The following is a 25391-nucleotide window of genomic DNA, read 5'->3' as shown; positions in this document are numbered from 1 at the left end:
AATGTCAGTTCCCCCTGTGCAGCTGCATCAGTGTCTGCACAATAAAACACATAAATTACTTCACTGACAACCCTAATAGTACTATACATTTGAGATTTTCATTTTATTTTCCGCATCTTAACACCTGTGCTGTATGAAAGTTGTTGACCAGAAACAGCTGGTGTGTTTGAATGAAAAAGAAGGCAGACACCACAAAGGTGCTACAGTATTTTCTTTTAATGCAAACTGCTGCACTTCACCACAAAGCACAAAGCAAACTTATCGGCACGGCATGAACACTATTATTTGCCAAACCAGAACACACTGCGGTGAGAAGCCTCATCAGCTTTAAGTTAAGTGTAAACAACAGGAAGCTGCTGCTTTGGTTTTACATGCAGGACTTTTAAAAAGACAAAATGAATTGATGATCAGTCTTTCTGTTTATACACTTGATATTAACTATGAATTCACAATACTAATAAAACCAAAATCAGATTGGCCTAATTTGGAATGCTTTGGAAATTCGTGCTAAAAGTAAGTAAAAACCTAACATTCAGTTCAGTTTCCATTTGGTAGGTCTATGCCAAGGTACTGGAGATGACAGTCAGTTTATTAGTTGAACCTCAGGTTCAAGAGGAACAATATGAATTTCAATCAGTCACAATCTTCTGGGTGTCTTGTGGGAGGTGAGTAAGGTATACCGGCCCATTTCTTCGGGAAATATTCCTGTGGCGGGGTGTGGTTGGTGGCTCAGCTGCAGGGGAGGAGTGGAGCAGCAGGTTCAGGGTGTTGTGTCGGGGAGGCTAGTTTGTCACAGACGGCAAGCATCTTCTAATCGTGCCTTCCCTATTTCAGTAATGGCCAGACCAGAGAGAGGAGAGCAGATGATGGAGTAGAGCACCAGCTCTGATCTGGAGCCAAAACTGTGTGCAGAGTGTGAGAGAAAAACACTGTCTGTTCATGCCAAAATAAAGCGGAGTCAAAAACACATCCACAGAGTTGTGTTGGGTCCTTTGGAGATTTACAGTTCCTTTACTACTGTAGTAAGATTGGCATGCATTGTTCACCTTAAGTCAAACACGATCCTGGTGTGGGTTGGATCCTACTAGAGCTGCCATTTGTTCCTTCAGTATCCGAGCAGGAGGGCAGGTGTCATGGTCTGGGTAAGTCTGATGCACCTGTGTTCCTGGTGTCTCCTCCCCTGGGCGGGGCCCCTCGTTTCCACTGACGTGCAGTACCTGTGAGCAATTAGGCTGCGGAGATATAAGGCCAGCATGTGCAACCAGTCCTTGCCAGATTGTCAGCGAATCTGCATTAGTGAATGCTATCACAGTAGTTGAATGTTGACCTTGTTTTCCTGCAATTAATTCTGTGTTTTCTGCTCACAGTCAGCCCTCTGGATGATTTGTAATCAGGTTGCATTTTCCTCACTGTGATTGGCCACTGGACTGCTCACTGCTCCACTCGATATTTTCACCTGCCTGCCCACCTTGCCCACCACATGGAGGAACACATTTTGGTCATTTTACATTTAAAAAACAAAAACCACAACTTTTCTAAACCACTGATGACACCACAGTAGCTACATCCACCCTTTATAGTATCTGTGAATAATATTTACAAAGCAGTTGCTCTGCTGTAATTTACAGTTTTACCAGTAGATGGCAGAGATGTGTCTCAAAAGGATGTTCAGTCTAAGCCCCATAATCATCAGTTTGTAGTTCATCAGACACAACAACTCAGTTTTCATCTAAACTACTGAGTGTGATACTGAATGTTTCACAGGGAGAAGGAACATAAATAATAAGCAGTCAGACATTGATCATGGATCAGGCCGACTCACTTTTCTTGCCAAAAAAATGTACATAACACAGTTAAACGGCAAATTTTAGGCTTGTGAAGCGAAAGGAAAAAAATCACATTTGTTTATATTTTGTTTGTAGCGGTAGTTTAGAAGGTAGAGAGGTCACCTACTAATTAGAAGGTTGTTGGCTCGATTCCTGGCTGCTCCAGTCTGAATGTGTCAGGGTCCTGGGGACCTGGGTGTTATGTAGTTATAATTATTCTTTGATTCTGTGTTTTTTTTTTTCATGGTTTAGTCTTTTGTGTTTCTTGCTCCCTCAGTTATTCTTTAGTATTTTGTGATTTCTAGTCTTTCGGTTTTGTCACTGTGCCTCCCTTGTGGTTCTTGTATTATGGCTAGTCGTCTCTTTTACTTTGACAGTCCCGTGTCCTATTTTGCATCCCTGTCTCGTGTGTGTGTGTGTGTGTGTGTGTGTGTGTGTGTGTGAGATTAGTCCTAGCTGTGTTTTCCTCCTGGTCCTCAATTCCTCATTACCTTTTTGTGTATTTAATCCTCTTTTGTTGTCAGTTTGTCTGCTTTTCTCTCCCCGTGTTTCAGGTAATGTTTTATATTTAGCTTTCCCCAGTTTAAGTTTTTGGTAGTTTATTGCCGTCTGCCATCGCCTTTTGTTTGTAGCGTGTTGTGCAGGCCTAGATGAAGTCTCGCTTTTTGTTCATCTCCTCACTATGTCATCATTTTCTGCTTTTGTGTCCACATTATCTTCACTCCACACCATCTGCCTTAGCAGACGTGACAGCATGCCAAATATCCCTGGGCAGGATACTACCATCAAGTTACTTTCAAATGTAACTATTGGAATATAAATGTTTGACTGAAAAGCATTTTTAGGAATGGTTGAAGGAGGCATGCTGTATAAAGGCAGAGTAGAAAATCTATTTTCAGAGTTGAAAAGTGCTAAATAGGAACCAGTCTGTAAGAACCTTTTTTTTTCCATGTCAGTGGCTGCTTGTTGGTTTCTAAGTCAGCCACAAATGCAGAGGTTCTGTACTCAAACATTTCTTAGTTTACTGACACTGAATGATGTTCCTGCTGTTTATGGAGTGTGATTGCAGTGTACTGAAGATAGATTAAGTCTCGTTTTCCATTTAACACACTTGTGAAACCCACAAAACCACCTGGGAGTGAAGGGGGAAAAAAGTTTATTAATCTGAATGAGAAACTAAAATGCTTTTATTTTATACATGTGCATTTAACCATAAATCAAAATATAAATCAGTGAAGTGACTGATGAAATTAAAAAGAACAAAACAGTTCTATAATATGGATGTACCCTGGCCTAGGCTGGCGGGAGGACCAATTAGAGACCAGCAGCTGGACGTCAGTGGTTGGACTGGTGGACTACTTCAGTGAAGAGTAGACGACGTCTGGCTCTGGTTTAAAGTCTGAACACAAACACACACAGTTCAAACAACAGGAAACATGATTACAAGCTTTGCAGTTCAATCAAGACCTCCAATCTCCACCTCTCTGCATCACACACAGTCCCAGTTCAAACTTTACTGGGAACCAGCTCAACACATTATAATTCAATGCAATTCGGTTTTAATAATATAGCGCCAAATTACAATGACAGTTGCCTCAAAGCACTTTATATTAAGATCAGACAACATACAATTACTTCTCTTAAAAAAAAAATTCAAACCTGGAACTTGAAGAGCTGAAACAATTTTTTTTTTTTTTATTGCATTGAATGACATTAAAAAGGCAATCAATTGTTGCTTCTGGCTTCTATTTCTTCTTTTCTCCAACTTACAAAAGATTTCTCAGACTGGCCGAGCTTTGAGACTGCAAAACAAGAACCACCAAAAGAATCTCCTGTCCAAGGTGTCTCCTTCACATGAGACACGCATAATTTTTTGACAACCATTATTCTATTTAAATCTTACATCTTGTACTCCTAGGGTTAGTATTATACTTGCAGACATATGCTGTTCAGTAAGTGAACAAGTTCTCATGTTTGATTTCAGGCACACTGCCCTCTCAAAATTCATACAGTACGTGTATTTGAATTTGAGTTAAGTCACAAATGTTTTGCTTCTTTTGGTAATTGATTTCTTTTAAACAATCAATACATTCCAGAGGTCCACGTGCCTGCGATGCTTGATAGGACTCCATCTTTGAGGTGATGGCCCCTTCACCTGTTGTTATTCCCGATCAAAATCACATACTTCCTGCAGTGAAAGCTGAGTCTGGGAACAAGGGAGATGACTCGTCCATCACCAGGACTGAGGCCTCTGAAGCAAAAAGAAATCAAACAGTGACAAACAAAAAGTGAACATCCCACCCCACCCTCTGTCGTTAAACACATCATTAATCATTATAGAAAATAACAAAGGACTCACTATGCTCCCCTGTGGAGTCCCATTCTCTACAGAAAACCTCTCCGAATAAGTCTTTCCAATTCTCACTTGTATCTGCCTACCCTTTAGAAAATCTAAAATCCACCTATACATCCGCCCCGTAATACCCAATTTACGGATTTTAATCAACAAACCTTCCCTCCACAACATATCGTAAGCCTTCTCTAAATCGAAAAACACTGCCACCACACACTCTTTATTTATTTGAGCCCTCCTAATTTCATGCTCTAAACACAATATTGGATCCATAGTACATCGCCCCCTTCTAAATCCACTTTGATATTTAGATACAAACCCTCTGCTTTCTACATAATACATCATTCTCTCATTAATCATACTCTCCATAACTTTACAAATATGTGATGTTAAAGCTATCGGTCTATAATTACCTGGCTTGGTACCATCCCTCCCTGGCTTACATATAGGCACCACCACAGCCTCTTTCCAACTTTGTGGCAGCTTCCCACCTTCCCAAACCCTATTATACAACCCCACTAACTGTTCTTTGGCTGACTCGCTCAGATGATCCAACATAATATAGCACACCTGATCCTTCCCTGGCTGTGTTAACTTATATTTCCGGAGCACTCGATGTAACTCAGACTTAGTAAAAGGTATATTCAAAAGATCATCCGTATCCTCCACCATATCCAACAAATCTCTATTCTCCATAATTGTCCTGTCCTTCCCCCTACGCCCTTCTTCACTAACATTCCCTGTGCTATGGATTTCAACGAACGCTTTTGCCAACATGTTAACCTTTTCTTCATCCTTCACTGCTGTTACTTCGTCGATCTTCAAGATTGGATAACCATACTCCCTTTTTAAACCATTCATCCTCCTAATCATTGCCCATACACTATGAATTTTTGTCTCCCTCCCCACTGAATTACAAAAACCCCTCCAGAAGTCCCTCTTTGCACTTTTAATCGTTCTTCTTACCTTGGCTTGCAACTGCTTAAATCCAACAAGATTCTGATAGCTAAGATTACCCTTCAATTTCTTAAAAGCCTTATTACGACATTTAATCACCTTATCACACTCCGTTGTCCACCATGGCACAATCTTCCTTTTCCCACTACTCCCTTTTCTCTTGATCACCCTGCTTGCCGCCACTAAAATGGCTCTACAAATTGAGTCATTCAAATCGTCCACCCCTACATTCATATCGACCTTTATGAAATTCCTGTTCACTGAGAACCTTAAATGCATCAACCTCACTAAAACACCATCTCTTCACTCCCCCAGTAACCTGTCTCTCAATGGTCAGCCTCACCTCAATCTTTATAGGATAATGATCACTCCCTATTGTCGTAAGTTTCATTACCTCCCATGAACATAATCCTGCTAATGAATCGGACACTAACGTTAGATCAATAGCCGATTCAATCCCCGTTCTAACATCAACCCTAGTACCACTCCCATCGTTCAAACACACACATAACTCTTCAAATCCAACAACCCCTCAATCACTTCCCCATTCCGATCACAACTATAGCCCCATAAAGAACTGTGAGCATTAAAGTCCCCACACCAAATCACGTTCCCCCTTAAATACGCATCCAGTTCTGCCACTTCTATTAGCTTGCCACCTGGATTATAAAAATTTACCACTCTAATGCTCCCAAGTCCCCCCCAAATTTCCAATACTATATACTCTAACAGCTTACCAATTGCTACCACTCTATATTGAACCTCTCGTTTCACAAATGTTACACAACCTCTGCCATTACCCTCCTTCCTATCCCTCCGAACACCATCATACCCTTTGATAACAAAATCCAAATTAGGCTTCAGCCATGACTCCTGTACACAGATTATATCTAGTTTCTCTTTGCATTTTTCAACAAATCCTTTAAACTCTTGACCATTAGCGATCAAACTTCTAGCATTCCATTGTAAAATAATCAAAATGCCCTCTCCCCTGATCCTTCTGCTCTCCCTTCCCCTCCAAGTCTTTTATTTATGTTCTCCCAGGATATGTCCTTAATCCCGAAAAACCTCTCTGCCCCCTTCACTATTATTTTGATTTTCTCTGTCTTATGCTTCACTTGATCCGAACAGTTTATGACATACGCAATGAACAAAATCAGCTTCTCCATTGTCAATCCTGGGTAAGTTCTATGCACACTAACAACTTCCGGGGATAACCCTGTCTGATCTTTTCCCGGACCATCTCCACCCCTCTGAACCCTCCTGACTGCCTCAGCATAACTTATGTTGTGAGTAACCTTGACCTGCTCAACCTCCACGGCCTTCTTCCTTACCTCACAGCCTCCAAAACTCACCCTATGCTGCCCCCCACAGTTACTGCAGTTGTCCAGAACATTATCTCCACACTCCTCAAATCTGTGCTCACCCCCACACTTGGGACACTTCTGCTTCCCCTTACAGACTACAGCAATGTGTCCATATCTCTGACATTTATAGCACCTAAGGGGCGGTGGCACGAAAACTTTCACAGGAAAGCTCATGCACCCTATGTTAACCCTGTCCGGCAACACAGTACCTTCAAACTCCAACAAAACTGACAAACTACTAACCTTTTCCCCATTAACAGTTTTTAACAGTCGCTTTACTCTGCTGACCTCGCCCCCCCTGAATACACCGCTTTAATTTCTCCAAATCCTCTTCTACTGGGATACCAGAAATCACCCCTCTGGTCACTTTACTGTCTCCCAATACCCGTCTCTCTTGTACTATCTTTTTGCAAATACTTTCAGTACTCAACACCTTGTGTTTCTGTTCCTCTGACTTGACCACAACCAGCAAATTCCCATCCCTTAGAACCTTAGCTAGAAGAACCTCTCCAAACTTCTTTTTCAATTCCCTGGAAACCGCTATTGGGCTCAACTGCATTCCCTCATCCTCCCTCCTGAATTTCAAAATTATTCTAAATTCCTCCCTTACCGTCTTCTTCCTCACGACCCTGGACCCTTCATCCGAGCTGTTCTCTTCCAGACTCCTTTTACTCGTCTGTGACCCAACCAAACCCGCGCCCTCTCTCCTGCTTCTCCCTCTTCCTGATCTTCCCCCTCCAGCCACCAGGGTCCAGTCACCAAAATCCATATCATCGTCCTCATCTACCAGAGACGCCATTCCAGCCAGTCACATACCAGTTTATGCCAACTGCCACAATCCGTGATCCTAGTCCGTAGTTCAAAGTCCAAAAACCAATCAATCCACTCAATCCGTATGTAATGTCCACCTTCAAACTTCCCACGCGTCTCCTTCTGCCGAGCTGCCAATCATCCGCTCGCGACCCCTCCTGCCGGATCGAGCGTCAACTGCAGCTGAATCCCTCTCTGTATAATAAAATACATTATTATACACAGCAGCTGTATTTGTACTGACATTAGATTACACACAGGTGTACTCTATTTAGTCATTAGCACTCATCAGGCAATGTCTATGGGCAACTGACTGCACTCAGACCAAAGAGCTGACTAATTACACACACCCCACTTTTCAGTTATTTATTTGTAAAAAATGTTTGGAATCATGTATGATTTTCGTTCCACTTCTCACGTGTACACCACTTTGTATTGGTCTTTCATGTGGAATTCCAATAAAATTGATTCATGTTTGTGGCTGTAATGTGACAAAATGTGGAAAAGTTCAAGGGGGCTGATTACTTTTGCAAGCCACTGTAAGTACTTGACGAATACAGAATAAAATATTGTGTGGATCTGTTTTGAAGACTGGACTCATAGTCTAAAACATTTTGTGGCATGTTTTTAAAACGTCTGAACAACAGCAGGGTCAAAAGGGAATTTGATGCTTAAAAACAACAGATGAAAGCTTTCACATGTGGGTGATCGTGGCTCAAGAGTTGGGAGTTCGCCTTGTAGTCGGAAGGTTGCCAGTTCGAGTCTCGGCTTGGTCAGTCTCGGTCGTTGTGTCCTTGGGCAAGACACTTCACCCATTGCCTACTGGTGGTGGTCAGAGGGCCCGGTGGCGCCAGTGTCCGGCAGCCTCGCCTTTCTCAGTGCGCCCCAGGGTGGCTGTGGCTACCATCACCAGTGTGTGAATGACTGGATGTGTAAAGCGCTTTGGGGTCCTTAGGGACTAGTAAAGCTTCATAGTCCTCTTAGTCAGTTTGAAATTTTATATAAAACCGGCTATTATTAATATGTGTATTGACTTTCTGTAAATATATATGAAATATCCACTGCATTTAAATAACCCAGTGAAGTCATGTGTCCACTGTGCAGCTGTGTTGATATAATGAGTGAATGATTTGAGCTTTTCACTGCCTGCTGTGTTTCCTCGACTCCTGAGCAAAGATAAAGAGTCAGTTCAGACCTGCAGTTTGTCCTCGTGGTGTTTTGAACTTGAATTCAGCCTGATTTGTTTTTCATGTCTTCTCCTCCATCATCAGTTATCAGGAGAGCAGACAGTCAAAGTACAAGAATTCAAACAAACACAGAGATTCTACTTACAGAGCAGACACAGCACAGATGTTTCCTTCATCGTCCTTCTCACTCATTTCAGCTTTTTTTCATTTCTCTCACTGACACCAAGTAAAGCCCGCCCTCTTCCTCTGAGCACCAGCTTTCTATTGGTTGAAAGAGAGCTGGGGCTGTTTTTTTCTCTTTCTAGATATGAATGATAGAATAATAGGTCCCTTTTTTAAACACTTTGATGTTACACAAAACTGCCACAAAAAACAAAATGACTATAACATGAGTGCATCTATTGTGTTTGTCTATTGTGAATAATAAGGAAAATAAAAGTAACCACTATTTGAATACAGTCTACTACACACTCCTCCATTCAAAACGATGATAAGAAAAACCAAATATCCTCTGCTCTGTGATCTGTAGTTTGGTTGATGAACAAATAGAAATCCTTTAATTGTCCCACAAGGGGAAATTTGGTTGTAACAGCAGCCAAAAAGACACATATACAAACAAACAGTACACAGGACACAGAACAGAAACATACAATTTTTTACATATTTACATCAAGGACCATGGTTACCAAAAACAGAGTACTGTGCAGTTATTAAAATTAAATACAATTAAATACAGATAAGAGACAAACCTACGTTTGTAGTGTGAATCGGTTGATGAAATAGTGCAAGTTACAGCGCAGATGTCAACATCTGTGTTTGTTGGGAGCAGTTCTGATTGTACAGTCTGACAGCTGCAGGGAGGAAGGACCTGCAGAAACGCTCCTTCATGCATCTAGGATGCAGCAGTCTGTCACTGAAGGAGCTCTGCAGTTTAGTAACATTTCCATGCATGGGGTGGGAGACTCTGTCCATCAGAGATGTTATTTTGGCCAGAGTCCTTCTGTCTCCCACCACCTGCACTGGGTCCAGGGTGCATCCCAGAACAGAGCTGGCCTTCCTGATGAGTTTATCCAACCTCTTCCTCTCAGCTGCTGATAAACTGCTGCTCCAACATACAACACTGTAAAAAATTATGGATACCAGCATAGAGTCATAAAAGGTCTTTAAAAGTGCTCCCTGGACTATAAAATATCATCACAACTGTGTCCTACACAAAACTTGTCCCTCATTCGGTGTTTGGGAAAGAGAAAACAAACTGAAAACAAGTTACTTTTTTATGAATTGAATTAAAATAAACAAAACCACTGTAAAAAGAGTTATTGCAAAGTATATCAATAATAAAACACCAGGTCTTCCTGGTTGTTTCTTTCATAAAACCACATACCTTTAAAGTGGAATGGCTTTCACCTTTGAAATACTGCGGGGTACAGCTAAAACTGTTATCTTCAACTTAAACCACATTTGTACCACTGCCCCCTACGCTATTGTTTACCTTTTGCATATATCAGGACAACGGAGAGTTGACCTCAATGATACACTTAGATGCAATCCACAACATAAGGCCTTATGAGATATTCTTTGGACATCTCATGTCCTCTCTCTCAAGTTCATGCAAACCTTTGCCACTTGTCTCGCCCCACGGCAAAAAGCGTTATTTGGATAGGTCAGTCTAATAACCAAAGGCAATACAGAATTAAGATGACTGACATTAGGTAAATCTTATTGAAGTATTGTATCTACATGGTTTTGCTCTGCTCTTCACTATATAAATAAAATGGAAAGATGCAATGATTCATGTTTAAGAAGCTGTGTTTCTTTTTTTTCTGCCTAAAATTAAGAAAAGAAAAAGAAAGTTATTATCTGCATTCAGAGTTTACCCCTATCATTTAGTTCTGGGTGAATAAACAAAAAAAGGTATCAAACATCTTCACATACACTGACACTCTTCTTGGCAGGTTACATTTACTGCTGTAGTTCTGGTTTAATGCCTATTCTTTGTTTTCTGCAGTGAAATGAGGCGTGTATCGGTTAGCCACAACCAAACCGAAAGAAGTTACATTTTCCATCTAACAACGTGGTGAAACCCACAGAACCACACAAGGAAAACAAATGAGAAGAAAAATTTATTCAGCTGATAGAAACCAGACACTACAAATAATAATATATTAAGTGCATTAATGTCTTTCATCATTGTTTATTTCAAGTTAAAATTTAAACTCCTCTTAAAATAGGATATGTTTTTTAAACACATGTCAATGGGGGAATTGGAAAGAAATATTGTATATATATATATATACTCCTTCTGCGGCCAGTCTATCCTTCAAGCTCCTTCTCTGTGGCATATGGATGTCCTCTGGTCTGAGGTGCTAGGGGGACGTCAGTGGTTGGACTGGTGAACTACTTCAGTGAAGAGTAGACGACGTCTGGCTCTGGTTTAAAGTCTGAACACAAACACACACAGTTCAAACAACAGGAAACATGATTACAAGCTTTGTAGTTCAATCAAGACCTTCAGTCTCCACCCCTGCATCACACACAGTCCCAAATCAGACCAGAGTTTAGAGAGAACCACCTCATAGTTATATAGCTTGCATAGTTTCCGCACTTTAACTGCTTCATAACACACTGAAAAAAATCAGAAAACTCAAATCTGAAACCCACTGTAGCAATTAGCTGATCATGTGCTTTAAATTGCATTAAAAGGCCATATGATTGCTGCTTTCTCTCTCTCTCTCTCTCTCTCTCTCTCTCTCCCTCTCTGCAGTATTCCCTGGGTGAGATAGAGCTGAGAGCTTCATAGAGTAATGGTGAGTAGTGGTGTAGCAATGAAAGGAGACGTGGGTGTTTAAAGTTTGACCAAGTCACTTGTAAACAGAAAATCACAGAGGACCTCAAATTGAACATTGACAACATCTGCACAAACAGCATGTTGCCACAAAGCTGGTGAAGAACCAGAGAATGATGTTAAAGTGATGTTGAGTCTGGACAGACCCCAGCCCAGTAGCCAGAGCTTGACCTTTAACAGGTAATCAAGGCAGTGATGAGCTGGCAGGCTTGTAGGTTTATAGCCTCCATTTATATCTGTCTCTTTGTTGATTCTCAACTTGTGTTGTCAGTCTTGTGTTGATATGTATACACAAACAGAAAGATTACTTGTGTGTTCTCTTGAAAAGGGATTTGTAGCATGTGGGACTGTAGGCTCAGGTTTATACAGGTAGATAGTAGCATTAGCTGACAAATATGTGACAGTACACCTCATACTTATGTTACGGAGGAAGACTACAGTAATTTAATATTTTTTTGGTGTGATGGCTATTTCTCCATAACTGATGGTTTCTGTTCTCACTGCTGCAGCTGGATCACTCCCTGCACAATTAAACACATAGAAATAATTGCATGTACAATGTTAAGACTACTGTTTTATTTGTCTTAATGCATGCTCAACCATCCACGTAAGTAAATCCCAAAAGGTTGATTCTGTTCTGACATTTTGTATATTAATACACGCGGGTCATGGCTCAAGAGTTGCGAGTTTGCATTATAATCGGAAGGTTGCCAGTTTGAGCCCCGGCTTTCTCATTGTGTCCTTGGGCAAGACACTTCACCCGTTGCCTACTGGTGGTGGTCAGAGGGCCTGGTGGTGCCAGTGTCTGGCAGCCTCGCCTCTGTCAGTGCGCCCCAGGGTGGCTGTGGCTACAATGTAGCTTGCCATCACCAGTGTGTGAATGTGTTTGTGAATGGGTGAATGACTAGATGTGTAAAGCGCTTCGGGGTCCTTAGGGACCAGTAAAGCGCTATACAAATACAGGCCATTTACCATTTAATGACCGAAGAACTGACCTCCCAGCTCACTGTTCATTCATTTGGCTTCAGTCATTTTGCAAATGTGCTGTTTATAAGATTGAGGAAACCTGCTGATACGGCCCTTAGCGTTGGAGTAAGTGAGACAGCCTTTTTTTTCTTTTGCCTCTCTTTGAACTTTGCTCACTAAACTCTGTTCATAGTGTTAAAGTTTGCTTGTTAATCTCTGTCTATGGTTGAACTTAACTGGAGTAGAGTTTGGTGGTGTTACTGCTTGTGAGGTTAGCTTTAGTTTTTCACTCACGTGTGTTAGTTAATTGTGTGCTGATTAAATGCCCAGTGGTCGGCAGAACGTGGCCCTGTCGGTTTTCTGTTTGAAATTTGCAATAAAACCTTTATTTCACTTAGTTTCCTGTGTGAGGGCTTATGTATGTTACTCCTCCTGTCCCCAAACAGAGGGGGTTGTAACACCTCTGAGACAGAAGCTGAGATTGAAGAAGTCACTTGGATGAGCAAAGAAATCCAAAAAAAAAAAAAATTGGGGGGAGTATTTTTTTATTGTTACGCTATAGCTCTGGCAGGGCATTTTTATTTTGGTTTAATCAGATATTAAGCAGTAACCTTTATACACAGCTGTGGGGTTTCAGTTTTTTTCCACTTCTTACCATCTCTGCTGAAAAACTTTGACCTGAAAGAGCTGGTGGGTGTTTCTGTGAAAATGGGAGGCAGACGACCACAAAGTTGCCATCTTCTTCTAATGCAGACTGAGACGCTTCACCACAGAGCCCAATGAATGTTGTTCTCACAACATGAACACTTCTGTTAGCCAAACCAGGACACACTGTGGTAAGAGGTCTCATCACCCTCAGTCTACAGTTAACTGGTATCAACAACAGGAAGTTGCTTTGGGGGTTTCACGTGCAGAAAGAAGTCAAAAAAATTCATTGTATTAAAGTAGGTTAAGTGTGATTATTTTGTTTGCTTAGACATCTCCTAATCCCAACTAATTATTTCTGTTTACAACTTGTTTGCTAAATCCCAATCAACAATGCTGTGAGATTTAACACTCAGTTATGGCAATGTCAAAAATTACAACACACCTAAAATTTTGCCGAGGTAAGGTGGACCTGAGGCTGAGACTACACAATTAGTTATGGCCAAATGTGGTCCACAGACCTGTAGATCTGCCAAATTGAAACCAGTCTGAGATATTTTGTTCCTCATAGAACATCACTGAAGGTTGAACTGATGAACAAGATCCTTCATGATCATGATGACATGCTGTAATCAGTTTAATCAATCGGCATCATTCTGGCATAAGCACTCAATACAGAATTTTGAAAAAGTAGAATCAATCAAACAAATCACCCACACACACGTATATAATTTTCTTTTTTAAAGAATTCCCCGCTTGCCCCTGGGGGCGGTTTATCCTTCAAGCTCGGGTCCTCTACCAGAGGCCTGGGAGCTTGCGGGTCCTGCGCAGTATCTTAGCTGTTCCCAGGACTGCGCTCTTCTGGACAGAGATCTCCGATGTTGTTCCCGGGATCTGCTGGAGCCACTCGCCTAGCTTGGGAGTCACCGCACCTAGTGCTCCGATTACCACGGGGACCACCGTTACTTTCACCCTCCACATCCTCTCGAGCTCTTCTCTGAGCCCTTGGTATTTCTCCAGCTTCTCGTGTTCCTTCTTCCTGATGTTGTTGTCATTCGGAACCGCTACATCAATCACTACGGTGGCCGTCTTCTCATGTTTGTGAAGCACCACTATGTCCAGTTGGTTAGCCACCACCGTTTTGTCCGTCTGTATCTGGAAGTCCCACAGGATCTTAGCTCGGTCATTCTCCACCACCCTTGGGGTCGTCTCCCATTTTGACCTTGGAACTTCCAGGCCATTTTGGGCACAGATGTCCCTGTATACAATGCCAGCCACTTGGTTATGGCGTTCCATGTAGCCTTGCCTTATAGCATCTTGCACCCTGCTTTACACAGCCTGCATCTGAGGTCTTGCCTGGTGTGGTAGACCCCAGCCTCTATGGATCTTGTACTCAGAGCTTGTTCTTGTGCTGCCATGATTAGTGCCTCTGTGCTGTCTTTCAGTCCAGCTTTGTCCAGCCACTGACAGGACTTCTGGATGGCAGCCACCTCCTCTATCTGCCGGTGATACATACCGTGTAGGAGCCTGTCCTTCCATGATGGTGACTGTTTGTGCTCTTCTTTCTTGGGTTACTGCTGCCTGAGGTATTCACTGAGCATGTGGTCAGTTGGGGCCATCTTCCTTTTCTGTTGTGTACCTTTCTCTTGTTTTGGTGTATGTTTTTCTTAATTGTGTATATTTGTCCTGTTTATTATTTATTCCTGCTGTCTTAATTCTTATATTTTATTCCTGCAGTTTTTGTGGCGTACCAATAATTTTACTGTACACAATAACCATCAAGGGCTAATATTCTTCTTCTGTTGTATTCTATAATTTCTCAAATTCTGATGACTTTTTTAAAGCAACCATTGAACTCTAATTACTAATAGATATCATAGTATTCCCAGCAGCCTCATGCTTATTGGGAAATGTCAGCATGCTACTTACATAGTAGATATAATTAATAGACCTACTAACCCAGATGTTAGTACACTGAAGAGAATGTAGGAATTGTGAAAGGCGATGAAAATGACAAGCTGCACATCTCTGTGGAAGATGGTAGTAAAGACTGATAAGAACAGTTTTTAGTTTTGTTTTGGGGGTTTTTGGGGGGGGGGGCTCGGCCCCACTGAGACAGCGTTGTCAGTCAAAAAAATTGAAGTCATGTGACAGATCATACTGAGATATCGGAGGGAATTATACAGCAGTTGTTGTTTGCTCTCAATTTTGACAGCCCTGTTTAAGATTAATATCAGTTTTAATATCCATTTTCAAATGTATCTGGATTAGTGTAGATGTAGCCTAAATGGGGTGGTGAAATCTTCATTCTGTCACCTCAGACGTCTGTCAAAGGTTAAAACTTTCCAGTCAGGAAACTATCATCCATTCTTTTGTAACCTCATGCTTGAATTAATGCAACTCTTTTAATAGGGGCTGGCCAGCACTCTGTCATGCCTGCAACTGGTGCAAAATGCTGCAGCATGGTTTTAAATCAAATCAAATCAATTTATTTATATAGCACTTTTCACAGGATAAAAACCACAAAGTGTTTCACAGTAATATAAAACAGAAATAAATAAAATACATTAATAATCAAACATACAGCACAAATCTAATTAAAGGCAATCTAAATAAATGAGTCTTAAGCTGCTTTTTAAAAGAATAAATACAATCAAGGCAACGTAAAGATGGAGGGAGAGCATTCCACAACCTGGGGGCCACCGCTCTAAAAGCTGTATCACCTCTGGTTTTAAAATATGTTCGAGGGACTACCAACAGCCTTTGATTAGATGATCTCAGGCTGCGAGAGGGAGTGTGGGATTCTAAAAGATCAGAAACGTAGGCAGGGGCATCACAATTCAAAGCTTTAAAAGTCAGTACCAAGATTTTAAAATGAATTCTAAAATGTACTGGAAGCCAGTGTAATGAACGTAACACTGGTGTAATGGGCTCTCTTTTTCGTGTCTTGGTTAAAAGCCTTGCAGCAGCATTCTGGAGATGGTCAAGATTCCTTTTGCTCAAACAAAGAAAAAGACTGTTACAATAATCTAAGCGTGATGAAATAAAAGCATGAATAACCATTTCTAACTCAGATTTAGACAGCAAAGTTCGCAGTTTGGAGATGTTTCTTAGCTGAAAAAGGCAATTCCTAATCAACTGGCGAGAGTGTTGTTCTAGGGACATGGTAAAATTAACTGGTAAAATAAAATTTGAGCATATTACTCCGGTTCTGGCCTCACTCCAGTCAGCTGAGCAGTTGTTGCTGTCAGTTCCTAAATCTAAATGAATAGTGAGCATTTTAAACTATAGCCCTGAGGCTTTGGAATGATCTTCCTCTTTACTTCAGGCAATCTACTTCAGTGGTGGTCTTTAAATCTAGGTTAAAAACATTTTTATTCACTGGCTTTTGAATCAATGGGTAACTGATACTGTCACTTTATTGTTATTTTTTTATTGTGTTTATTGCTCCTATTGTACTTTTTATATATCTGCTGTACAACAGTTTTGTCTGCCTTGTATTGTTTTTAAAGTGCTATATAAATAAATTATGGTATGGCAGATGTAAACAAAAGTTCATGTCTGTAAAAAGGGCATTTTGGAAGAAAAGCAGCTTTACCTCTTATATTTGAACTTTTTTGCTTCTTTTTGATGATGATTTGTCCATAAGTGACATCTTCTGTTGTGACTGCTGAGTGGATTACAGCACTCTCTACAGAATAAAACACATAAGGAAGACATTACTGTAGGTCATACAGTTGATAGGAGAGCTGATTGTAAAGACAGTTCTGTTGTTACAGAAATGTCTACACAAAAAGCATTTGGATCAATGATAACTGACAATAGCATTTACATAGAAAACATGACTACTCATCACAGTGATGCTTGCATTGGATCAACATATCAGAAACGCACAAACTACAAAATAGTAATGTTAATAAAATTTAAATTTGGAATTTAAATAGAGACACTGAGATAAATAGAATTGAGTTTAACTGTGGTTTCACACCTGCAACTTTTTTAAAAATCTGAGACAGGATGTTGGACGACTGCAGGGCTGTTAGCTTCTGTTAACCACAGACCACAAACACAGTCGAACACAATGAGCAGGCACGTGGGTGTATTTGGCTGAGTGCTTCTGACTGAGAGAAGATTGCCTGCATATTGAAAAGCTTCTTCAGATTCTAGGAAAAGATACGACATCCAGATTGAAGAACTAATAATGAATAGCCCGTAGCAGGAAGGACTGCATACAGGCTTGACTCTCGTAAAAGGAGTCTTCCTGGCAAGGATGTGATCGAACTCGGTAGTGAGTGTCAATGGAACCCTCTGTTGATAAACTCCCCTTTCCATTAGCCAGTCATGCCTAATGTGATGCTTCTAAGAGGCCTATGAGTCAGTTGCATCCCTAAAAACTGTCTATGGCCAAAATATAGTCATCCATCCCTCGCCTGGAGCTGTGCACTGCTGTGACAGGGGCACAGCCAAATGAAGATCAAGACCTGACAGACCCATATGCATGGAGGTATGTTAATGCACCCAGAAACCCCGATGATGAAATCACCAGAGAAAGAACCTTTAAAGAACTGGCTGAGCTAAAAGGGTTGAGTCAGGGCTCCTCCTTTCTTTTCCATGATCAAGACAGCTGGCCAGTTAAAACGTTTTCTAACCCTGAGGAAAAAATACTTCAGAACTGTGGAAATCTGCTTTCTTAGTTAAAGTTCCCAGATAAACAAAAGTTTAGTTCAGAAACTGCAGAGCTCTAGACACTGTAATGTCTAGGGTCCTAATGTACTGGACCCAAACAACTCCTTTACAAAACTTCTCATCCAGGATTATGACCAGTGCTTATGTCATCCCGGACCTGAGAGACTATTTGCAGATATCAACTGAGCATTCTGGGTATTATGAGGAAGAAGGCTCTCCACTGTTATTAATCCAACTGCAATTACTGCTAATAATGGAGAGCCAGGCCTGGTTTTCCGCAAATGACTGAGCTACCAGACTTCCTCTTTACCTCACTCAGGCAGACAGCTTTGACCCATTTAGGGTTAAGATCTGACAAAGGACTGAACTGAGATGGGGCATCATCTTTAAGTGCTTGACAACTAGAGCTGTACATCTTGACCTTCTAACCCATATTGATATTGATTCTTGCCTCATGGCCCTAAGAACATTTATTGCTCACAAAGGAGCACCCACAGGGATTATCTCAGACTGAGGCACTAACTTTTGGGGGGGTAAAAGGGAGCTACAAAAAGCAATTACTGAGTGATCTGCCAGTTTCCAACAGATCCTTACCAAGCAGAAGATTTACTTTAAATTTAACACACCTAGTATCCCACACTTTTGTGGTTTGTGGGAAGGGAAAATTACTCTGTTAAGACAATGCTCTATGTAACTGTTGGTACCCAACCTGTGGCTGAAGATGTTCTCAGGAATCTGTTGATTGAACTGGAGGGCATCCTAAATTCAAAGCCATCAGGCTATATATCCTCCAGTGTTTCTTATCTTGATCCAGAGACCCCCAGCCATTTGCAAATGGGGTAGCCAGGTGGATTACTGCCACAGGTTGTTAACCAGAGACTGAACTAAAACCTGAGAGCATTTCAAATATTCAAATGTACTGTATACAGATTAGGGCAGCTGTTAGAAAGGTTTCAAATTTTTATTTTGTTGTGTTTGGAATTTCATAGGATTCTTTATATGTGCTTTCAGTGATGCACCACCTGCTGGACTGGAAAGCAAGTTAAATTGCTCACTGGCAGAATGGGTGGGGTAGTTGGAGTGTGGCAACCAAGCAAAAAGTCCAGTCATGTGGTGTTGTGCATTGTTTTACTACCAGTGAGTAGTTCCCAGTAGGGCCATGTATACACCTACATCTACCTGCTTACAAGCTTGTAATAAATGACCACAAAGAAATAAGTGGGTCTCTATTCGTGTTTCTTGACCGATACTGAGGCAAGCATCAACCAGCAATCAGTGCAAAACACAGTTTTTAAAACTACAAAAATATTTACTCTGTTTGACTGGCTGTTTTTCCCTGTTTGATGTTGCTGTACATTTTTAACTGTTAGACATGAAAGACCAAAATTTAAAGTGTAGATTACTGAGCAAACCAAACCCCCATGTCAAAATTCCTGAATTCTGAGTCTCACCTTCAAGTTTCCTGTGAACACATCGTTTCACCAGCAGAACCAGTAACACCAGTAGAACCACAACACAGACTGATCCAACACATGACGACACAAGTATGATAGAGGAACCAGGTGGAGGTGTGGATGTAGGTGGAGGTGTGGTGGTGTGTTCCCCTAAAATAAAGCAAACACAGTCATTAAGTTGTCGTCACATTGTGAATGTTGAAAGCTGCAGAAACACAGACAGGTGAGTGTGTCACCTGTGACAGTGATCCAGCTGGATGGAGACTCTCCATGACCGCTGATGTCACACTTGTAGAGGCCTTCATCAGACCTGGAAACATGCTGGATGGTCATGTGACCTGTAGGCTGCTTCCTGATGAGGGAGCCATCTTTATAGAAAGCAGCTGTGAGGTTGGAGGGAGTGGTCTTTGTTTTACAGAGCAGAGTGACGTCATCTCCCTCCATCACAGGGAGGACAGGACTCTGCAGGATCACTGATCCACCTCAACACAGAGACAAACTACAGCATTTCATCCATTTACACACAGCTTCATCAACACTAACTCCACACACTCAGCTTACCAGTGACTGTCAGGTTAACCATGTTACTGATGGGACCCTCTCTGGACTCACACCAGTAAACTCCACTGTCATGTGTTAAGATGTAGCTCATGTTACAGGAAGAATTAGCTGGTTTTCCCCACCCATCTCTACACTGAGTCCTCTGTAAATTGCTTGCATTTCTCCTCAGAGTCCATCCAGCAGAGCTGTCGTCCTCCTCACAGCTCAGAGACACAAAGTCTCCTTTAAAGAACTGAGAGCTGCTGGGACTCACAGTCAGACGAGCTGTGAGGGTTAAAATGAAAAACTGATGATCTGTTAGACTTTACATTGTGATACATGAACCCAATCAGGTCATATCAGTGAGCATTTCTCAGGTTTAAACTGTGACAGAAGAAGGTTACTGACCTTGGTTTGTTGTGCAGCTCAGCAGTGAGATCAGAACTAAAGAGAAATGACACTCAGGTTGATTTGAGGTGAACATAAAGAACAACTCCACACAAACAGCTGACAAACACACAAACTTGTCTTTCTGATTTTCTACAGCAACATGTTGTGTTCTGTTCTTTTGCAGAATTATCGACTTCGGGGTCACAGTAGAGCTCGAGTTTATCAAACCTGTGATACGGTGAGTACAGGTCAGTACTACTACTTTTAAGTACCACAGTTAACCCATGTTTTCACTATAGAGCTGTGTTCACATAATGAGTAAATGACTGAAAGACTAATTTGTACATCCTTTATCCAAGAGCAAGTGGGTGGCTCCCGCCACTTGGTCAACCGACCCGAACGAGTGAATCTGGATCCTGACCTCTCTTCCCCTCGCACTCTCAGCATCAGCTCTCCCCAGGGTTGTGTACTAAGCATAGTACTCTACTCCCTCTACACATCTGGCTGCAGTCCCACTCTCCCAGACAACATCATTGACAAATTTGCCAATGACGTAACGGTGGTGGGGCAGATCACAGGGGAAATGAAGCAGCTTACAGAGATTAGGTCCTGAAACTTGGAGAATAGTGTGCATTAAACCACCTCTCATTTAACATCTTCAAGACCAAGGAACTCATCTGTTGAGTCTGTGTTTCCAGTAGTAGTAGTAGTAGTTTCTAGTTTAGAGACTTATTCCAGAACAGAACATCTTCAACTGGTCTTTACTCGCTAACGAGGGACGGCTTGGACAGAACCAGGCGGTGGAGCTTAATACTCCTCACCTGTCACCAGCCGAAGTCCTTCAAAGAGCAGCTCTCCTCGCTGCTGTTGTAAACTGTTACAATACACAACACAACACAAGCACCTCCCACCATAAAACCCTCCAATGGTTACAAAAGATGAGGCATTGTGCATGTGTATGCATGTCTATGCATGTGCAAGAACTGACAACATTAATGAATTTGACCCTAACATCATCCTTGACTTCAGGCCAAACACATCAACGGTGAATGTGTAGAGTGAGTGAAATCCTTGAAATTTAACACCACAGCGCTGGTTTAGAAGGCCCAGCACCGACTACAGTTCCTAAGGGTGTTCAGGAAGGTGCAACTAAACACCCCACTGCTGGTGACCGTCTACAGATGCACCACCGAGAGCCTGCTGACCTATGCAGTGGCAGTGTGGCACGCTAGCTGCATGAAGGCAGACAGGAAGAGACTGCAGATGGTGGTAAACACAGCAAAAAAAAAAAAATCATTGGCTGCCCCTTCCCTTCTTGTCTGCCATCTATAACTCCCGTTGTCTCAGCAGGGCCAGAAACATCTTCAAGCACACAACCATCATTTTAACCTACTGGCCTGTGGCGCTTCAGATCCACACAGGCCAGAGCAAACAGACTCGGTTATAGCTTCTTCCACAAAGCTATCACCATACTCAACTCAAACTTGCACAAAAGGAATTTGCACTAAAAATTGTGCTCAAATTGTCTGTGTCATCATTCTCTGGCTGGCTGTGTATTTGTATTTATATTATTTGTATAGTTATATTATTGTTGATCGTGGCTCAAGAGTTGGGAGTTCGCTTTGTAATCGGAAGATTGCCGGTTTGAGCCCGGATCGGACAGTCTCTGTTGTGTCCTTCGGGAAGACACTTCACCCGTGGCCTACTGGTGGTGGTCAGAGGACGCGGTGGCGCCAGTGTCCGGCAGCCTCGCCTCTGTCAGTGCACCCCAGGGTGGCTGTGGCTACAATGTAGCTGCCATCACCAGTGTGTGAATGGGTGGATGACTGGATGTGTAAAGCGCTATACAAATACAGGCCATTTACCATTTTACTATTTACCATATTAATGCATAGTTTTTTATAATGTGCTAAGTACACTTTTATGGAGCTGTTTAAATCTCATTATGCTGACAATAAAGGCTTTCATTTCAATTTCAGCTTTTCACTGCCTGCTGTGTTTCCTCGACTCCTGAGCAAAGATAAAGAGTCAGTTCAGACCTGCAGTTGGTCCTCGTGGTGTTTTGAACTTGAATTCAGCCTGATTTGTTTTTCATGTCTTCTCCTCCATCATCAGTTATCAGGAGAGCAGACAGTCAAAGTACAAGAATTCAAACAAACACAGAGATTCTACTTACAGAGCAGACACAGCACAGATGTTTCCTTCATCGTCCTTCTCACTCATTTCAGCTTTTTTTCATTTCTGTCACTGACACCAAGTAAAGCCCGCCCTCTTCCTCTGAGCACCAGCTTTTCTATTGGTTCAAACACAGAGGGTAACTAAATTCTTATCAAAAATGCAAGATATAAACTATAAACATGTATCTTTTAATGCAATGAGCTTGCTCAGACATTTGGCAATTCACACAGCTGGACGGAAAAATCAGAAAAAAGTCAGATGTCCTCTGACATTTTTCTGATTTTTTTCTGGACGTCCCCCTCAGTGAGAGAGGCAGATATGAGCTGAAACACAGGAATCAAACCAGGGACGCTGCTGTTATGGAGCTGAACTGGAACCATTCAGACACTGAGGCCCTCTGAACACATTTTAATTACAGCTGTGCAGAGACACACTGATGACTGACTGGAACACTATGATTCACATTTTACATTAACACCATCCTCACACATGCTTTATATATGACCACTAGAGGGAGATGTTGGACTTTATGTACTAACATGGATACAAGCAGATCATCAAATTGAGGTTTCAACACAACTGAGTTTGATGCTCTTTGATGTTTGCACAAGTACATAAATGTCTTCTGAAACATCTGTGCTCTTCTGTTGGGTTTTCTTTGTCAAACTCATCATCAAAATCATATTAAAAATAAATATGTTGGACAGAATCAACCTTTTGGGATTTACTCATCTGGATGATTGAGCATGCACCAAGACTGCCATGTCTATGTTATGTTGTGTACTGGTAACGGTAGCCTGACTCCATTTAGATCCAGTTGAACTTTGAAGTCATATTGTGAGCTGCTAACCTCCAGGTACTTTAAAATTAAAGGCAATTTTTTGGGGTATAAATATAAAAGAGTCTAAAAGACGTGTGGCCACACCTGAAATGCCCGAACTATGGAGAAACGAGAACTCTGTAAACTACTTGTTTTCTGTATCATTTCTGATGACTATGTTAAGGAGTCAAAACCATTTAATGTTTTGGTTTTGGTTTTCCATTATTATTATTTTTTTTTTTTTAATTTAATTGTTATTTATTCATTTTGACTCAATCCTGACTGCGCACCACAACGGAACAGGTAGCTGTTCTGTCATGGTGCGCAGTCCTCACCTCATCACACAACGTGATATTTGAGAAGTGAAATGAATTATTGCACACTTTCTGTAAATCCAATAAACTTCATTTCACTTCTGAAATATCACTGTGTGTGTCTCCTATATGATATATTTAACTTGTGGCCAAAGTTCCCTCTAAGCTGCGCACGTGCGCAATTGCGCACTGCTGGCACGCTCTCTGCGCACAGAAAATCTCCGTTGCGAACGATGCCACCTTATCACATATTCCAGCCAATGATGCGATTCACATTCGTATATATGCAGCCAATCAACGTCGTTGACAGGCTATGACAGCGTCCTTATGTGCCAACACCAATGTGCAATGTTTGTTTTCTTCCTGAACACTATCGTTGTTTATATTTACTGCGGGAAGAAACGGTAAAAACTGCGTGTTATAAGGAAAAAGGCTCGAAACCTCCCTCTCCCTTTCCTATTCGTCCAAAAATGTACCATGTCGACCAATCAAAAAATGATATGGCAACGTGGCATCTAGTTGTTAAGAAACAGGGGGAGGTTTTAGGAGTGACGGCGGTGTTTGAGTTGTGAGAGATTTGAGACGTTTAGTGCAAATCTTGTGTAGTTAGTGTGTAGTGTAGTCAACAGTTTTGTTGTGTGTGTCAGAACAATGAGGGGACTGCTGAATGTTACAGGTGTTACAGCAGTGATACATCTGCTGTCAGGCCTGCAGGTATCAGGCTGTTGTTCTCCTTTAACTCACTATTTTTGCAGTCTGAAATATTGAAAATGGATGATCTAGTGAAATTCCAAACAGCTCAAATTATGTTCAAAGCAAAAAATAAAGAACTGCCAGCTAATATTCTGAGTATGGTTTTTTCTTTGAAAGAAGGAAGTTATAATTTAAGGAGTTTTTGTAACTTCAATACAGGGAAGGTACGAACTACAAGAAAAGGCTTTTGTGTTTCTGTTCATGGGGTGAAACTATGGAACAGTCTGAATATGGAATTAAAGCAATGTCCAAACATAAAACTGTTCAAAAAGAGTTATAAAAATATGATCTTCTCGAACTATAAGGAAAAGGAAAATATTGAAATTAAGTGAATGTCTCTATTTTAAAAAAATAAAAAATAAAAAAAAAATTCATGATGTAATATTATAGTATAAAGTATATCAGAAATCTGTTCACTATTTCTATTACAAATTATATCAGTAAGGAAGCTGACTAAATATTAACTGATAATTTATGGCAACGGGGTGGGATTAAATAAGTGTTTACTTCTTCCCACTCCCCTTCAACATGTAAATTAATCAGAATGTTTTGGGGGGTTTTTGTATGTATTTTGTATAGTATTTTTTTTCTCTCTCTCTTATTTTCTTTTCTAAATGTACCTGTATATTGTTCACATGTTGAAATAAAAAAAAATAGTGGACAGAAATTATTTTTTTAGAGTGGCACAAATAATTTGTGAGGCATCAGATTTGATGCAGAACAGCTGATTGTGCTGTAAATAGTTTGAAATGTATTGGCTGCATTTAAAAAAATAGCTGCAAAAAAACTTTGTTGTTTGCCAAACTGAGTTACTTTTTTGAAGAAGTAACTATATAATTAATTGCTCAACATTGGTCATTATATACTATATTTTGCAGACAGGACTCTCTCCCAGACCACAGACTCATACTCATAATAAGTCAGAGCTTTATGAAAAAAAAAAAAAGAAAGTTGTGTTTTCGAAATTGGAGTTCAAGTTATTTTTACTTCCAATAGTGTTAACATACTACACAGGTCAATGACTAGATTATTTTTACATTTTCATTGTAAGTGGGTTAAAGCAGTTAATTAAAAATAGTCTAACATAAATGTAAATGCTGTAATTTGATTTGATTTTAATAAACCATGTAACTTGGATGAATTAGATGCTGGCGTGACCACAGTGCACACGTCTGATGTCGCTCACAGTGGTCCAAGGGATCGCTCAGGGAGTTTGTGTGTTCGCTCAGACACATGAAAAATTAGAGGGAACATTGGTTGTGGCGGACCACCAGGTGGCTCCACTCACACCCAAGTTGAA

General features: G+C 41.1%; 4 long non-coding RNA genes across 4 annotated transcripts; all 4 read right to left on the bottom strand.

Moving 5' to 3' along the window:
- Positions 1–314: 314 nt before the first annotated feature.
- Positions 315–1461, bottom strand: LOC120437506. Its single transcript, XR_005611187.1, has 3 exons — positions 1328–1461; positions 1047–1232; positions 315–902 (listed from the first exon to the last, which is right to left on the bottom strand). It is a non-coding gene; the product is annotated as an uncharacterized LOC120437506 (long non-coding RNA).
- Positions 1462–3734: 2273 nt separating this feature from the next.
- On the bottom strand, positions 3735–8698 carry LOC120437515. Its single transcript, XR_005611196.1, has 3 exons — positions 8646–8698; positions 7114–7508; positions 3735–4077 (listed from the first exon to the last, which is right to left on the bottom strand). It is a non-coding gene; the product is annotated as an uncharacterized LOC120437515 (long non-coding RNA).
- Positions 8699–10477: 1779 nt separating this feature from the next.
- LOC120437497 lies at positions 10478–19390 on the bottom strand. The gene is made up of 4 exons (XR_005611175.1): positions 19333–19390; positions 19094–19246; positions 16555–16647; positions 10478–10941 (listed from the first exon to the last, which is right to left on the bottom strand). It is a non-coding gene; the product is annotated as an uncharacterized LOC120437497 (long non-coding RNA).
- A 129-nt stretch (positions 19391–19519) lies between these two features.
- LOC120437488 lies at positions 19520–22228 on the bottom strand. Its single transcript, XR_005611164.1, has 3 exons — positions 22203–22228; positions 19658–20080; positions 19520–19578 (listed from the first exon to the last, which is right to left on the bottom strand). It is a non-coding gene; the product is annotated as an uncharacterized LOC120437488 (long non-coding RNA).
- Positions 22229–25391: the final 3163 nt, after the last annotated feature.

The sequence above is a fragment of the Oreochromis aureus genome, linkage group 3, assembly GCF_013358895.1.
Source record: "Oreochromis aureus strain Israel breed Guangdong linkage group 3, ZZ_aureus, whole genome shotgun sequence".
Classification (NCBI taxonomy): Eukaryota; Metazoa; Chordata; class Actinopteri; order Cichliformes; family Cichlidae; genus Oreochromis; species Oreochromis aureus.
Note: the sequence above shows the minus strand (reverse complement) of the source record. Positions and strands in the feature narration are given on the sequence as shown.